Here is a 17,538-nt window from a genome sequence, read left to right as displayed (position 1 = left end):
TTTTTTTTTTTTACTTTTAATTTAGTTAAAACCCAAATTCCTCCTTCTCTTCACATAAGGTTATTGGTGAGTATCCTCTTTCCCCATTAGACATGGGAGTAAATGGTGAATCAAAAGAATTCTGTCCAAGTCCATGGCTATAAGCAGCAAGGGGAGGAAATGAGGAGAACGAATTTTCTCTTTATCCCAATGATGCTGGATCGTCAGGGTTTGGAAGCTGAGCAGAATATTAAACAACTAGGTTCAAAAACGAATAAGCAGAACATTTACAAGGCCTATTCAAGTACATTTCAGGAAGATTTAATGTGGGGCATTTCTTTACCTGCTTACCTGGAAGTATGAGAAACCAGGAGGAAGAAATAGATGGGATTCTTATCTTGGTCTTGCACCCACCCCTACTGTCTGAAGACGGGCTGTAACCTTCCAAGCTTTGAGAACCAGCTCCATCCCACTGTATCTCCTGAACAGACACTGTGGATCCCTACCCCAGCCACTGCAATTGCATCTGAAGGGTTAACCTATGGCAGAGTGCTGGAGGGCAGACGACCACAGAAGTCGAACCCTCCCAGTCCTGGGCTGCTGCCGAGTTCCTGCAGGATGAGTCAGCCAGGAAAAATTAATAATGAAAATGGTTAATTTATAACTGGGCACATCCAAGGAAAGGGGGCATTTATGGAGGGACTGGGCCATTGTCATTTTTCTCATTAATAATCGAACCGGCTTGCATAATGCGCAGGTAGCACAGCGGGGTGTTAGAGGATCATCAGAATCACCTTCCCTCACCCTTTCCCCAGGCCAAGACATCCTCTGCCTGGCATCGCTGATCCCCATCCTGCTTCCCACTCACTCTGCAAGTGCCGCTTTCTCCTAACTTTATGCCCTTCTTTCCTCCTTGTTGACTTTCTCTTTTTCTTTCGGTTTCCTGCCTCACCTGCTTCCCTGCTTCCTCACCTTTGATTTCCTCACCTTTTCTGACAGCTCTGAATGCTGTCACTTTAGAAGTAGGTGGATTTTTCCAGGGATTAAGTTTCAATGTGAAATTTGTAGAGGATGGAAACATCCAAACCACCCGTTTCCCTGCCAACAGTAGCCTCTGCTGGTAGAGTCAAGCCTTAGAACACTGAGCCTGAAGGTCCTTTAGCACAGAGCTTCTCCGATCCTAATGAGGACCTGCATTACCCAGAGATATCATGCAAGGGTTAGATTCTACCCTTGGAGTTTAGGCTGGGACCTGGGGCTCTGCAGGTCTCATGAGCTTCTGGATGATATTACTGCCACGGGTTCTACTCACCCAGTGTGAGTAGCCAAAGTTCCCAGCATGCCTGTCTCAAGTGCCCGTCTCCTCAGAGCAGACTACACATTCTAAGCAGGGAGAGGCTGCCCTAGCCAGGCACTGTGAACTGCCAGCAGAATGGTGACTAGAAGGTTCTCAGGGCCAGAGCTGTTGGAAGAGCAGGTGCCTCTTTCTACTTTGGCTGGCTGTTTTGTGATGTGCTTTGCTTTTTACATCTACAGCTGAGAGTAGAGCAAATCTAGTTTTCCAATTTAAGACTAGGTTGTAGTTAAAAACCTCAGGCCCAAACAGTTCTGGGTTTGAAGTCATCTCTGATGCACATAGTCTGAGACTGGGCAGATCATCTAATATTTTTCACTTTAGACTTTGCATTTTGGAAAAAAGTATGGCTATTTATCTCTGGGGAATTGTGAGAATTACTATGCAAACCAGTGTGCTCGAAGTCCCCAGCTTGGACTCCCCAAAGCCACGTTTTCCCCAGTAGTTTCCGTCTCAAAGCCTGAGGCTCCAGCCTAAGGCTCAGATTTAAAGTGGACACCTGTCTTGCATGTGGAAGGCATGTTTGAGGATGAGTTGCCTACCTCTTCTGTTCCTATGGCAACACATCCCAGTATGCATTTATCCCCCTGTGAGTCATCAATAAAGAAGGAGCCCTTGGCCCAGAGAGCAGAAGAGGCCTTCCCACACTTGTCCCAGGCATTTGTGGTAGGTCAGACTAGTATTGAATTCCCTGGCTCCCAGCTGGGAATCTTCCAGCTATGGTTCACTGACTTCCAACGCCACATCAGCTTCCAACCATGTCTTATTATCACCTTTTCTCAGAATGAAAATAAAATTTCTAACCCTTCAGTGCAACAATTAATCTACATCCCGAGCCACATACTCTAGTCCAGCTAACATAATCTATGGAGCTAAAAGTCCAAAGGTAATTGTGCAGGGGAATAGAAGATACATGATCCTTTGATATCCCTTACATAAATTGAAATGACCAATCTTTCAGCAAGACTCTAGTTGTTTTCATCATTCATTTTGCTTTTGTACAAGTTGCACTGGTTCATCCTCCCTCTTTCCCTCACACCCACCCCGTCGCAACTTGGAACCCCATTTCCCCCGGACATCTGTCCCTTGGTCTTCCCACTCACATCCTGCACTATCTGATGATGTCGGCCAGTTAGGGACACTACTCTTACACTAGCAGGTTTTTGGGTTTTGTGGTGGAACAATAGTGGATATCTTATTCTTGCACCCAACTCTAAATCACAGGGATTTTCAATATGCCAGTTTCGGGTCCTCTTGACACAGCATAGCCATGCAGTGTGCTATTGCTCAACTGCCCAGAAAGATTTTTCTTGAACAGCTTGAAAACCAGAGTGAGGTTGAAAGAAGCTGAGGTGCCCGCAGGTGAGCACTGTGCATGTTCTGGGCGTGGACGGTGACCACATCACTTACTGAATCTGTGGCATAGTGAAGCCATTTTCCCTGTGAAGCCTCACTGTCTTCCAGTGAACAGCGGGACAATGATTCTCCCTCCTGCAGCTCTCAAGAGGATGATGTGGCTGTGTGTCGTGTGTCCCTTTCAAGGGCACAGCAGAGAGAGAGACATGCTCGCATCTCACACTTATCCTTCCTGGCCGTAGACCCTGCGACTGTTCCACAGCATCAGCTCACCTGGGTCAGCAGCAAGACATATGTCAGACCTGCGGCCCTAGTCCCTGTACTCCACCAGACACAACTCATGCTTCACATCGTGTTGGTGGTTTTTGGTTTTTTTTTTTTTTGGCTTCATTGTTTCATTTTCATGACATCCACCATCAAGCTGAATATGTTTACATTCTGATTTCAGAAAGCAGGAAAGGTAAGATGTTCACTAAAATTTAATTACAGACCACGGAGCATGATTAAAACAGATGGTTTTAGAAAATAAGTTATGTTTTTCTTTTCCTTCCTCTTTTTTTTTTAAAAAAAAGAAAAAATCAACAATGCAATTTTGCTGGCCTTCTTTGGCTGGGTGTCTTCTTTCCACTTGGATTTCTTTTCTTTCCTCTTCTCCTTTTTTAATTCCCTTTCTGCCTTTCTTATTTTCTAAAAAGCTCTGGATCACAGCCAGTTATTATAAGCTGAATGCTTTGGCCTTGAGCCAAGATGCCAACAGTCAAGCGTGAAGCAAAAATGGGTGGTTTTTCTCTCTCCTGTTCCCCTTCACACTCTGTCCCCCAATTTTAGCTTGAAGCAGGGAGAGGGCACACATTTCTGCTGCTGTCCAGATTTAGCAAATCTGCTCTGATAGTTGGGGGAGCGAGATCATTTCAGAGATGAAAAGACAAGATCATTGTAAAAGGTTAGCATCAAGGATTTTGAAGGACCTTTCCTGATTGTTACTTATTTTGGGAAATCATGTTGATTATGTTAACCCATGAATGGCAGGGGGCCTAAACATTCTCTTCATTGATAGTCTGTGCAGACGTGCACGGTGGATTCAGGGTGAGAGCTACCTGTTAGAGACCAGCCACTCGGTGAAAAGGAGACTGAGGTTCCAAGGAAAAAAGCAACCAATATGTTGCACTCACTGAAATGTTTCAGACCCCCTGTCTGAAGGAAGGGGACTTCAGAATGTGAACCCCAGGAAGAGATGTATGAGTTTCTTGCTGCTGCTATAAGAAATTACCATAAAAGTACAAATTTAAAACAGCACACAGTTACTCTCTTACATATGTGGAGATTTGAACTCTTGGAATCAAGATGGTGAGAGTAGGCACTGTTTCTAAATCACCCCAGGGTACCCTGAATATGTGTGCAGCGTTTCCTAACTTCTGGAAGTCATTCATATCCCTTGGCTTGTAGACTGCTCACCGGTGGCCTTAGCCTACCTCCACTTTCACTGTCCTTCCGTTAGACCCTTGGAAAACCCATGTCAACATTTTCAATTTTATCACATCTCCAAGTGTTTTCAGCCACGTAAAAAAACAGACTCCAAGGATTAGGGCATGGACCGTCTGGGAGATGAAGTGTCTCCCAGTGGGGTGTTTTCACATTGCCAATTGCCAGTGGTGACTCATGGAAGTCCCAAAATGCAACATTGGAGATAACCACAGCCCTGGAAAATCATGTTATCCTTCCTCATTTAGCTGAAGGGCTTCATTGCTATGGTTTGAATCTTAAATGTCTCCCCAAAGCTCATCTGGTGAAGGTTTCTAAGTTGGACACTCTGGAGATGATTGGATCTTGAAACTTCTGACTTCATGAATGGAATAATCTGTTATGGATTCATAGTTTTATGATGTTGCCAGAGGGACATGTTATACAGAAAAGCTCTCTTTTTGCTTCCTCGCCACCAAGAGCTGACTATTTTCTGCTATGAGCTTCCGCCATGATGTTTTACCTTGCTGCAGACCCGGAAACAACAGCAGTAAGTGGTCATGGACTGAACCTCTACAATCATGAGCCACACAAAGGAAAGTGGACTAAGACAACTATGTACATATAGGTCTGCTTCTTCAAAGTCTATGCCTTAGCTCTGGTCTTGAAAACTCAAGATGCAGCACATCAGGATGTGAACATCACTGACCTCATCCTGCCCTTCATGAGGTGCTGCCAGTTGCAGCAGTTGTTGGATGCAGCTTGCTTTAGCCTCCTCAACTTCTCCCAAGTGTCTCTCCTCTCTCACTCACATTGCCTCCTTTCTCTCTCCAAACACACTGCTACTAGCATTGTAGAATAAGTAGGCACATCTGATACAATATTTGCATTGACCTTCATGAAAAAATATAAAGGCAAATAAATAAATATATAACTCTAAGAACAATTACCCGTGCATTTTGAGATTTACTGTATGCATAACATAACCATGCAGGTAGAAGGGAGTAATATTAGGGAGACTCCTGAAACTCAACTCTTCCCACATTCGTTTTTCTCCCCTTGTTTAAACGGTTGTGTTAACAGTTTTAGCAGAAAGGAATTCCTTAAACCCATTTGATTTTAGCGAATGGTTTCAGAAAAACTCAAAATGAATTGTATGCAAACCATACAGACAAATCCATCCTATCGCATATATAGGACACTTCTATTTCAACCCTATTGAAAACACATACAGAATCTCAATAACCCTGAAGTCTTCAGCAACACTTTTTCTAAAGCAAGCAAATTAATATATTAGCAATTCAGAAAAGATAATCAAATCAGAAGAAAAAAGAAACATTAAGTCTTACAGGAGACAGGAGACAGTTATTTAGATCTGGGGTACTCAGGAATAGAGTACACACAGAAGTGTTTGTTTCATATATAAACTCGATATTATGCCATGGCAATAACCTTTGCTCAACACAGATATTAAAACTTCATGGTTTGAACATGTTTTTGTACAACTGAATAAACAAAAGAATATTATTGATAAGACTCCCCAGAGGAAAGGCTTAATATCTCTTCATTATTAGGGCTGTAGGGATGTGTGACTAAAATTATTTTCTCAGGCCTCCAAATGAACAAGATTGCTGATCTTTTTGAGATTCATGAATGTTAGAATATGACACTAGATAACATTCTGTGAGGAGCCAGAGCTGGCTCTCAGGAAGAGAGCATTTTTCTTGAAAACTTGCTTCTGTGGTGATGGAAATTTGAGATTAATGTGTAGCATTCCCAGTAGTTTTTTCACTGCTGATGTCTTCAGAGTGGACAGGAGAGCACATGAAGCTCTTTTAAAAGACACCAAGGAAGTAGAGAATGGATGGGCTTGGTCCAGCTCTGCGGCCAGGCATGGCAGGAAATGACCACAGGGTTATACAGGGGGCAAAGCCACAGAAGCGGACAAAATGGACAAAGATGCTACTGGCCTAAGGCTGATATTGGTGCTTAGTAAGAAGGTCCTTAGTCAGTAGCTGATGCATGACTTTTGACATGGACAATTTCTTGACTGTGCCTTCCTCATATGCAGTGCGTTGCTCATGAGGTGTGCACGCTGGGTGGGGTGCAGACTTTGTTGATATCTGCTTATGTTTAATATGGTGAGTGTGTGTTAGGCTTCCAGAGCATAATACATGGAGATAAGAATCTCTTCACTCTTTAGTCTGACCTAAAATAGGTGGTACATATTAGGTATTAATACAAATTCCTAGCCTGCACCCCTTTCTTATAAAATTACAGAGTTCACTGCTCAGGCTGAAGCTGGTGCAGAGGGGTTTACTAGGAGTACTAAAGTCAGATAGGACATTTTCAATGTGATGTCCTGAGCTGATCATTTGGGCATTAATTAAATTCACAATTTCTCAGCTTTTAAAGGCAGAGCTGGCAGCCAAGATTAAAGCTTTATGTCGATTGCTCATGATTGATCTACAACTATTTGATTTAATCAATTATAAAGGCATACACTTTATCTCCACCATGTATAATCCATATCTCAGATACCTTCTGTCTCTAAATGGAGAGATATATTCCAGCTTACTTAGGTTTAAAGAAGACTACATGTCAGGCTCTTGCCAGATTTGAGTCTGCCCCCATCCCACATGCTGAGCACTTCTGTTTGTCTCAATGTGCTCAGACTGTGAACTCTTATTCATAAATCCCTAATCCTAAATCAATTAACTAAGGTAGTGTTCATCACTGTTATTCTTGTATTACTTTTCCTTCAGATTCCTCTGGTATTTTCTTTTTTGAGTCCATATATATGGACAGAATATATATATTTTGTTTGTTTGTTTGGCAGTGCTGGAGATTCAACCCAGAGCCTTGCACTGAGCTGTGTACTAAGCCCTTTTATTATTATTATTATTTTTATTTATTTATTTATTTATTTTGGTTTTGGTTTTTCTCCGGTACCGGGAACCGAACTCACGACCTTGCGCTTGCCCAGCAGGCGCTTTTGCCGCTGAGCTAAATCCCCAGCCCCTGCCCTTTTATTATTGCTTTCTAAATTTTGAGTCAGAATCTTACTAAGGTGCTAAGTTTCCTGGTCTGGACTCGAACTCCTGCCTCAGCCTTCTAAAGAGCACTGCCACTCCTGGCTTTATGAATCCATATATTGTCAAACTTTGGTCTTTAACCTAAACACCCTTCTATTCACAAGGGAGGGAAATTAGCCAGAAACAATGAACTTAGAGTCATGACATGTACATTCTAAACTCAACGTGACCTCCTTCCCTATCTTCTTGGGCTCCTCACTGCCTCCCTCTGGGTAGTTTCTCTCCATCTCCCGCAAGAAGGAGGAAGGTAGATTAGCTTACACAGGGGGCCATTCGGCTCTTCTTTCCTGATAGGCCTACCTGGGAAAGCTCTGCAAAAGAGAATTTACTTATTTCATGAGTTTTCTGTGCAAACCTTTCAACCACTGAATCTTTTGCTGTCACTTCTTTGAGACTAAGGTTGCATAGGGGAATAAACCACCTTTCTTGGCCACCAACAAAGGTATTTCAAGGTCATCTCTCATTACTTCTTTGCCACTCCATGGGAATGACAATTGTTGGGATGGTCACATCAGAAGATCTTGCTGGACTTACTTCCTCTTTATGACTCTGAGCAACTGATGGGACCTCTAAGATTTGACTTTTCTTCACTCAAACTGGAGAAATACTGCTCTTGCTGGCCAACTCTAGAGTAATTTCAGGGCCATCTAAGGGATGTCATGTGTAAAAATGTTTGCTACCCTAACAGTCCTAAGCAACAGTGCTGATGTATGAATATGTTTGTTTCTGCAGTGCTGGACAAGCTTTTGCTGTGGGTGTTACCAAAATGCTGTATAGCTCTGTGCTTCTCAGAAATGCAAATAAAAACTTAATTTCTGAAACATATCTGGCCTTGAAAACTTTTGGAAAAAGAATTTGAACTGTGATTTTTTTCACATTAATTTTAAATCTTTAGTGCATTAATTACAACAACTTGAACAGCTTGGTAACATTACTTACTATGATGTAGCCTAATTTGACTATTCAGTCTCTGCTTGTTGGATGTTTAGGGTATTTTCAGTTTTTCATAACTTCCAGTGATGTTGCAGTTCATTCTAATACATGAATCTTTGGGTAAGAAGCAGGAGTGGTCTCCAAGCTGAAGTGCTGGTATGTAAGGGTTATGTCTACTTCATTTTATTAGTTATTGCTAAATTGTTCTTTAAAATAGTTATGCCAACATAAATATGATTTAGAGCTTGAAAGATATTTTTTGGTCTACTTCCTGGCAAATACCTGGAATCTGTGGTTCAGGCAGTGGTCAACATACACTCTAACCATGCTTGAAAATGAAAATTTAATCTCTAACTTAGAGGATATTGTGTTCTGTGTATTTAGTTTTGTTCACATAGATTACTCTTATGGCTTATATCTAAATGTCACCCCAAAGGCTTATGAGCTCGTAGGTGGGGATTTGAGAAGTGACTGGATCATGGTACATAATACTGGACCATTAGTGTGTGATACTGAATTAGTTTGCTGAATGGTTTAGCATAGTTCTGGGTGTGGTTGGTAGATTTACTGAAGAAGGAAGCCCCCCCCCCCCCGCCGCATCAGGTGTGGATGGTATTAACCAATAGCCTTATCGCCTAGGTGGAATGAAAAGGGAAAGAAGGAAGACTCAAAGCTCCTGCCTGCCATGCTGTGGACGGCTTCTCCTCTGTCATGCCCCTGCTATGCTGACCTGCCTTGGAGTTAACCCACTATGGGCTGAAACCTCTGCCAACTATGAGCTAAAATAAACCTTGCCTCCTCTTATTTATGGATGTCAGATATTGTCTCACAGTGACGAGATAGTAACTAAGCCAGCTACTTATGTTGTTCAAATATTCTAGATCTTTATTATTTTGTTCTTGAGACAACAGTTATGGAGTTAATATTTCACAGTATGGTGGTGTATTCTTGACATTTTGTTGCAATTCTATCGTTTCTTTTGTATAATTTATAGATATATAATTGGACATTCAGAAGTTCTGAGTTGCAATTACTTCACGCATTTTTGTTTCCTATAATAATTTATGTGTTCAATATCTCCCTGTATTACTAAAGTAGCTATCTCTTTTGATTAGTTTTTGCCCCATATATGCTTCTTATTTATTTACTTCCAGATTTAATAAATAGTTATACTTCCCCCTCTCACTTCCTCCATTTCTCTCATCAGGTGGCAGTTTATTCCTTTACCTGGAAAATTGTTTATTTAAATTTGTTATGACAACCAGTGTTTTTGGACTGACTTACACATTCTATTTATTCCAATTCTTTTTTATTTTCTGTTGGATGAATAATTCCTTTATTATCCCTGACAAAGTATAACTTAATCATTTGATTACTACGTATGTACAGTTCAGTTTGAAATCTTGTCTTTCAGATTGAGTGTATTTGTTTTGTTTTGTTTTTGTCTTTTTGAGACAGGGTCTCGCTATGCAGTTCAGGCTGGCCTTGAGCTCACTTTGTAACAGCCCAGGCTGGTCTCGAACTCACAACGATCTTCCTGCCTCAGCCTCCCAAGTGCTGGGCTTGCAGGCATGTGCCACCATGCCCAGCCTCAGATTGAGTGTAACATATTTTAAAAATGAAATGAGCTCTCTCTTTTCTGCAACAAGAAAAGAATTTCCACTTTAAGTATTCTTGTTCAAAATTTTAGCAACCTATTGTTTCTGGATTTGTGTATGCACACATTTCTTTCTGACACACCACTTTTATTTACTTATTTTTCAGCACAGTTTAGGCAAATTTTTATTTGTCTTAAAATGCCTTTACTTTATGTTCACACTTGGATGAAAAACTAGCTGGTGGTGGAACTCTCTCTGCACCCTCATTTCCCCACCAAGCTGGAGATGAGACCACCTGCTATTCTGGCTGGGCTCACTAATAGCTGGCAAATGCTCTGATTAGAGGCCACATAGCATCCAGTCTTCGGTTCACAAATACGCTTCATCCATTTGAATCGTCTATTTAAATTAACCCTTGAGTTTTTAATTTTATACTTCTTTTTTGGCTTTCACAGTTTATATGTGGTTTCCTGTTAAATTTTATCTCTGAGTTTTCTTTATGTTAAAATTTTTAAACTTATCACTTAAATATTTATTTGTTGGTGTTTAAAATTGATTCTCAGCCTCTTTGGTCTTTCAACTGTCCTGTGACAAAGATGTTGTTTCCCAGTGATAGAAGGTGAATTAGTCATTTCTCTGAGCCCAGATTACACATATACTACCAGTCACAGCAACAGATCTTATACTAACATCAATAGTATAATAACTAGCAGTTTAGGATTTTACTTATAAGCACATTTAACCTTTAACCTTCCTTATTTTATTTTAGAGTTATCATATCTCTTACATCAGTACACTTGGAGTAGCACCTAGGCCATGTTCTAATGCTCGTTTTTAAGGTTCATTCATGTTTTAAAGAATTTTGTGGTACAAATACTGTATTAGATGTACACAAACAGCTACTATTCCCCCCACTCTTCCTTCTTTTCTGTCCTTCCAAGCTTCCCTCTGATATCACTTTCCTTTATGGTGAATAACACCCTTTATCAACTCTTTAAAGGATAGATACAGGTGACAATTTTTTTAAAGAGATTTTTTACATATGAGAATTAGAATGGATCTATTTTGCCCTTACTCCTGATGGGCATTTTTGTTGGGTATAAAATTTAAATAGGTAGTTCTTTTCTTTCAAGAATGTAAACATGTTTTATGGCTATCTTCTGTTTTCTGATTTTAAAAATCCATAGGTATTTGTTTGTGTGTGTGAGTATAATTCTTGTTTATCTCTAGCTATTCTGAAGACTTAAAACACTGTCTTCAGTTTTTAGCAATTTTAATATCATGTTTCTGGACATGGTGTTCTTTCAGTTTATCCTCTTTGAGTTTTGTTAAACTTTTTTTTTTCTTCTTTTGAGACATGAGACAGAGTCTCACTATGTAGTCCAGACTAACCTGGAACTCACTGTGAAGCCCAGGCTAGCCTCAGACTCATAGTGATCTCCCCGCCTCAGCCTTCTGAGGGACGGGATTACAGGTGTGTGCCACCATGCAGTGCCTTAGTCAAACTTCTTGAATGTGTAAATATGTCTTACAAAATTTGGGAGATTTGATAAATCGCTTCTTCAATTTTTTCCCCTTTCTTTCTTTCTCTTACTCTTTTTTGATTCCAAAGACATGAAGATAAACTTTAAAAAGATGCTTCCAGTGGTCTCTGAGTCTTCGCTCATTTTAAAAATCATTTCTCTCTTCTGACAGTAATTTCTCACCAACTGTATTCCAGTCCGTGGCTTTTTACTCTTTCACCTCCTTGCAGCTGCTGGGTTCATGCACTGAATTCTTTTCTTTTCAGTGTTAAATCTATCAACTGCATAATGCCCATTGAAAAAAATTGTACCTATTTCTCTGCTGAGAAAGTAGAGCATTATTTTCAAGACTGCTCACTTTAATTTCATAGGTGAATATTACAAGAACACCCAGCTCATCTTGGGTCCCCCCGTAGCAGTGGGCAGCTCTCCCTGTCGTGGGCATCAAGTAACCTCGGATTGCATTCTGGATAGTTAGAGTCTTGATGTGTGAGACCAGGGCTTCTTTTAAACTCTGCAAAATGTTGATTTTTGTTGTTTGAACGGGCAGTCATTTTGGTTAGGCTGAGTCTGGAAGAACTGGTGGCTGTGACACTGGGTCAGTCTTCAAAGTCTTCGCTGTGCTCTTTGCATCTGGCTGCCCAAGCAGCACCTAGGGTTCTTCTGGGATTTAGTCTGGTCTGTTTTGCATTCTATTTTCTACAGCTTTGCTGTCTGTTTTGACCCTATCCCACTTATGTGCAGCGCAGGAGGAGCTCTCAGACTTATGCAAATTCATCCACAGAAGATGGCAGAGTCACTTCTTCAACCTTTTCCTCCGTGAGTTTTTCTTCACACAGGCTTCCAGAGGTGAGTTCCACAGCCCTCTGGCCAGAAACTGGGTTCCTGCTGGAGTTCAGCTTTCTGGAGTCTCGAGTGACTCCAAAAGCTGAGGACCAACTTTAGGGCAAAATGGGGAGAAAAGAGGGAGAGAAAGACAGAGACAGAGACAGAGATGGAGACATGCTTTGTATTCTTTTGGCAATTTGACTTATCCTTGAGCCAAAGCTGAGAAACGAAGGTGGAAATAAAACAAGACAGAACACAGAACTCTGCAAGTACCATTACCATGGGGAGTTCTTCAAAGTTTACTCCAGTGTACACTGACCCTCTCCAAACTGTTTAGTTTTTCAGACACTTAAGGTAGTTTCACTTCCTTTTCAGTTCACAGATTTCAGTCACAATTTATCTTGATATGTATTTCATCTGGTCAACACAGGGAAAAACTGTTTAATTTGTATTCTGTGTTTAAGAATTTCTTTGACAATTTTAATTTAATGCTGCACTTATTTGATTCCCAAGTTACCTGTATGTCATCCAAGCCAAAACTAACCCCCAGCATTGAAATAGGGTTTGGGCTGTGTCTCCCTCCTATTCTTACATTGAAGCCCTGAGCCCCAAGACCTTGGAATATGATGGGATTTGGAGACAGGGCCTTTAAAGTCCTATTCAATTAAAATAATTAATTTAAAATGAAACCATCTGAGTGGGCCCCGACCCAATCTGATTTTCACCCTTTCTGTGCTCGTAGGACCTTTGGGCATACAGAGACACTGGCAGAGTGTGTGGACACAGAGAAAAGACTGCTTCGATAGGAACACAGCGCCAGTGACCTGCAAACCCAGAAGAGAGGCCTTAGGAGAAACCAACCCTGCCGATATCTTGGTCTTGGATTTCTGCCTGTCAGAACTGTAGGACAATTGTATTTCTGTTATTTAAAGATACCTGTCTCTGGTTCTTTGTCATGGAAGCCTTCAGAAACCACTACAAGTAGATCAGAACTGATACTTTTCCTTCAGTTGGATGTACTGTCCCTTGTTTAATAGTTATTGCTCACCCTTCTAGGTGCCCTAATCTACAAATTCCCCTCTTCTTTATTTTCAGCAACTCCTTAAGTTGCTATTTTTTGTGTCCGTTTCTCTAGATGAAGTCATTATTATAGCTGGTGAGTGGGATAGTTAGCACTGTAGACTGACAACCATTGTGCCCCCTCCCTGACCCCCGAGTTCAAATACTGGAATCCTAACTTCCACGGTGTGATCTGGAGGGGAGGTCTTTGGAGATGATTGGATCATGAAAGTGGAACCCGATTAAATGGGATTATTTCCTCTAACAGGGGGCTTCATAGAGCCTGTTTGACTCTTTTGCACATCTGCAGATGATAGTGTGCAAATCAGGAAACAGGCCCTCACCAGACACTAAAGCTGCTACTGCCTCGACCCTGGACTTTGCAGCCTTTGCAACTGCAAAGAGTTCATTTCTGTTGTCCACAGCCACCTGGTCCTGGGTATCCTGCTCTGTCAGCCTGAATGGGCGAAGACAGCTGTCCTTCAACCCAACTCCGTGGCCTGAATGCTTTCCCTCCGCCCCACACCAAGTAAAACTCCAGCACAAGCACACAGAAACAAATGCGCCGGCACGAGATTCCCTAGGCTCCCATTTAAATGCAGCTCAAAAGCTGAAGAGTAATGAAAAAAAAAATGTCATTTTAATTCACCAATCTTATTATTATTATTTTTTTTAACTATTGTTCATGCAGTCGGGGCGGCACAGATCCCTTCCTGAAAAATTTTGACAAACTCCAAGCACCATTCAGAAACATGAAGGGCCCTCAGTGGGGCCTCGTTATTCTGAACATTAGTATAAAGCCATTTCACACAGTACAATACAACTTGATTTTGTATGGCACCCCATTCAAGTACGGACCCCCGCGAAAAGTCACGCATCCTGTTTTTAATCATATTTGAGTGATTTAATTTCAAACACACAACCACTTTTGCCTAATGCAACCTGCATTTGAAACAAGGTTGCTTCTTGACAACCAAGTGAGAGGGTGACAAGGTTTTTATTCTGACTCCGAATCAATGGGCCACCTTTTGCCCCTGATGAGGGTGTATAAATACCACCTAGGGGAGGGTGAGTGATAGGTGGAATGGGATTTTCCATTTTCCCCCCCTGAGTGAAGTGCTTATGTGCTAAAATCATAGTATTGAATAACAACAAAAACTATCAAAAATGCCTCCTTTTTTTTTTATCCTTTCCTTGAAAATAAAGTGTTTATGCACCAGTGAAGGAAAGGTGTGTTAGTAAAGCAGAGTTAGCCGCAAGTTTAGATTCTCTATTTTTGCTCCTGGCTCTGCCATAGAACTGACCAGCTTTGTGATCTGAGGCAGCTCATGTCCCTTGTCTTGTATTTTGTTTCTGCAACCTGAGGAAACCACAGATCCATCCCTGAAGAATATATTTCTGTGCCTTTAGTAACAAAGATTCTTGCTAGGGTCCTTCTTCTTAGGCCTGATCTTTAAGCTCTTAAGAAAATACACAGATGAAGAATAAGATGGTTTGGGAACTGGCTGGGAACATGTTCCTATTAGAACAGGTTTGTGTGAGCTAATAGTAATGTTGGGGGTCCAGGAGGCTGTGCAGCTATCATTGATGTACAGAATTGACATGGGTACTGGGAATTAGGAAAGGAGTTCTTTTCTTGACAGGCTCACTTCATTCATAGATGACCAATGAAGTCCTAGTTAGTTATAATGAGGTGGGTGGATGTCCTGATGGTGTGGTCCCAGAATCCTCAAGACAGGAAGTAGTGGAACCAGCAGATGACCTTGGTGTTTCTGGTGCTACGTCAGCCTACTCGGAAGTGTGCGGTTCCACTTTATGGCACAGGGTAGAGCCTTTCTGCCTCCCGGGCTGATTCCTGGGCCACTGGCGCTCTATGGCACAAGATGGGGAGCAGCAGCTTTCCCCTGCAATGCAATGGGGCACTGTCCTTGGAGGGGCCAATCGGCACACGTGCCATCTCTGCTGTGGTCAACCCAGATCAGCCAGTAGGAGTGATGTTTTTATCCTACTGGGAACCTCAGCTTGCTGGATGGCTGTGTGCATGCTCCTCTGCTCCCTCACCAGCCTAATTCTCTCTCCTTCAACAGTTCTCTCCATTACTGTGGAGGAGGACATTGGGTGATATGTCTGATGACCCCGTTTCCTTTAAATGTCTTTTCTTAATTAACAAACAAAAGAAGATGAAGACTGTCCAGCCATTAAGAACCCATTGTCCTTGCCCACCCTTCACGTAGGTCCCCAGCTGTGCTGGGTCCTGGCTGAGATTCTGACCCTTGAATGAAGCAGCCACTTAAGGTCCCATGCCATCTGTATTGGGCCTTCTTTTAACAGGCTTTGATCTTTAGCACTTTTTATGGCCGTTGGCCCCAACTCACTCCTGCCTCATTTTGCTTTTGACTGCTTTGTGTCTAACACCAACCCTCCAAGCCAGGCTCAGCTTCTTAGAACCTGATTCTGGCCATGACCCATTTTGTTCTGCCTCTGACTCAAGGAGCATTTCTTTACAAAATACCTCTCCTCTGTCTTCCTATTAGGAATCCATAAATTAACCCTGCGTTTTCTTCTTCAAAGGAAAGTTAAGAGCACTGAGGCTTCCTTTTGAGAATTGTGCTTGTATTTTTTCCAATACCATCAGTTTTCTCATCCCCCAACCCCACCAGATGTGCAGGGACTCCATTCAGTTCTGACCCTAACTTTGAGCACTGGAACAAAGCCTGTAGACCATGGGGTTAATCCCACAAAGTGCCCAGTGCAGAACCAAGTGAAAGTGGAGTCCAGGTGACCCACACTTCTGCCCAGTCAAGTACAAGTCCAGAGCATTCTATGAACAGCCCTCTCCCCACATTTGATCATTTGTTAGAGCAGCTCAGACCTCAGGAAAGCCCTTCACTTATGATTACTGCTTTATGATAGTGGATAGGACTCAGGAGGAGCCAGAGGAGAGAGACATACAGGACAAGGGGTTGTGGAAGACTTCAGCTGCAATGGAATTGTTATGTCCTTTTCCAGCACACACCCTTTCTTGCACATCCAGTCTTCACTGGCTCTGACATTCCTGGAACTTCATCCTTTAGTGGTTTGGAGGTCACAGTAGATAAACGGAATCCATTAGAGTTGGCCATAGGTGGTTAAACTCAAGCTCCAGCTCCTCTGGTAGGTCAGAAATTGGGGCTGAAAGTTCTAACACTATATTTGTGACTTGGTTTTCTGACCAGCACCCTCCAACCTGAAGCCATCTAGTGTCTCCCCTGCCCTAAGAGGAATCTCATTAGCATACAAGACACTTATCCTTTGGGAAAGTTCACATACTTTATGAATACATCAGGGACTGGGGTCAAAAATCAGTGAAAAAAAATGAACCACCAGGCTTGTCATTAAAATTTGAATTCATGTTGAATTAACTGAGCTAAGATTCCCAAGGAGAAAAGAAACCCCTCTCTGTATGTTCTGGACCCTGGGACTCCAGGAGCCTCAAGGCCAGGCTCAATAGTGTGGAACTCAAGAGATTGCCAGTAATAGAAGTTTCCTGAGCACCTGACGCTTGCTAGGTGCTAATCAAAGCTAGAGGGTTAAAAAACTTGTCTTTCAGCAGCTAGTCTTGTGCAGAAAGCCTGTCATACTCATGGTGTCCATTTAGGTGGCCTGAGGACTCTCTTTTAGCTTCCAAGGAAGGTCCTTGGAAAGAAAGGGCAGGGTTCAGGGAATAAGAACGCTTTCAAGTACCAGGAGCTGGAGAAGAATGGGAACCTGGTGGGAAGGCATGGGACAAATGATCTCATTCATTTGACTTGGAAGTCCGAGACTGGATCTGTGTTACTTTTACCGAAGATACTAACCTCAAGGTGTGCTTATGAGCTTAATTGCCTTCAAGGAACTTATCACTTGTCAGAGCTACTTATAAAAAAAATGAGGACCACTGTCTTCATGGCCTCTTCTATCTCCTACCCTCTCCTTGATCCAGTGTCCTATAACCACACCAGCTGCTCCCACATTACTTTAAGGACATTGGTCTGTAGAATATCCTTTCAACAGGCCAAGCTCATCTACAACCGAGGACATTCATAGCAGAGATTCCCTTCTCCTGGATACCTGTCTTCTAGAATAATCGCCTTCCAAGCTACCGGTAGATGTGGATTCAAGCCCTGTCTACACTGGCCTTCTCTGCTTACCTTGTACTGAGTACCTCCTCTTCCTACACAAAACAGCCTCTGTCCTCTCATCCAGGGCTTCATTTTTTTTTTTTTTTTCTTATTACAAGTTAGGGGCTGGGGATTTAGCTCAGCGGCAAAAAGCGCCTGCCTGGCAAGCGCAAGGTCGTGAGTTCGGTTCCCGGTACCAGAGAAAAACCAAAA

The sequence above is a fragment of the Chinchilla lanigera genome, unplaced genomic scaffold (genome assembly GCF_000276665.1).
Source record: "Chinchilla lanigera isolate Chin_1 unplaced genomic scaffold, ChiLan1.0 scaffold00037, whole genome shotgun sequence".
Lineage (NCBI taxonomy): Eukaryota > Metazoa > Chordata > Mammalia > Rodentia > Chinchillidae > Chinchilla > Chinchilla lanigera.
This window is presented reverse-complemented; position numbering follows the sequence as displayed.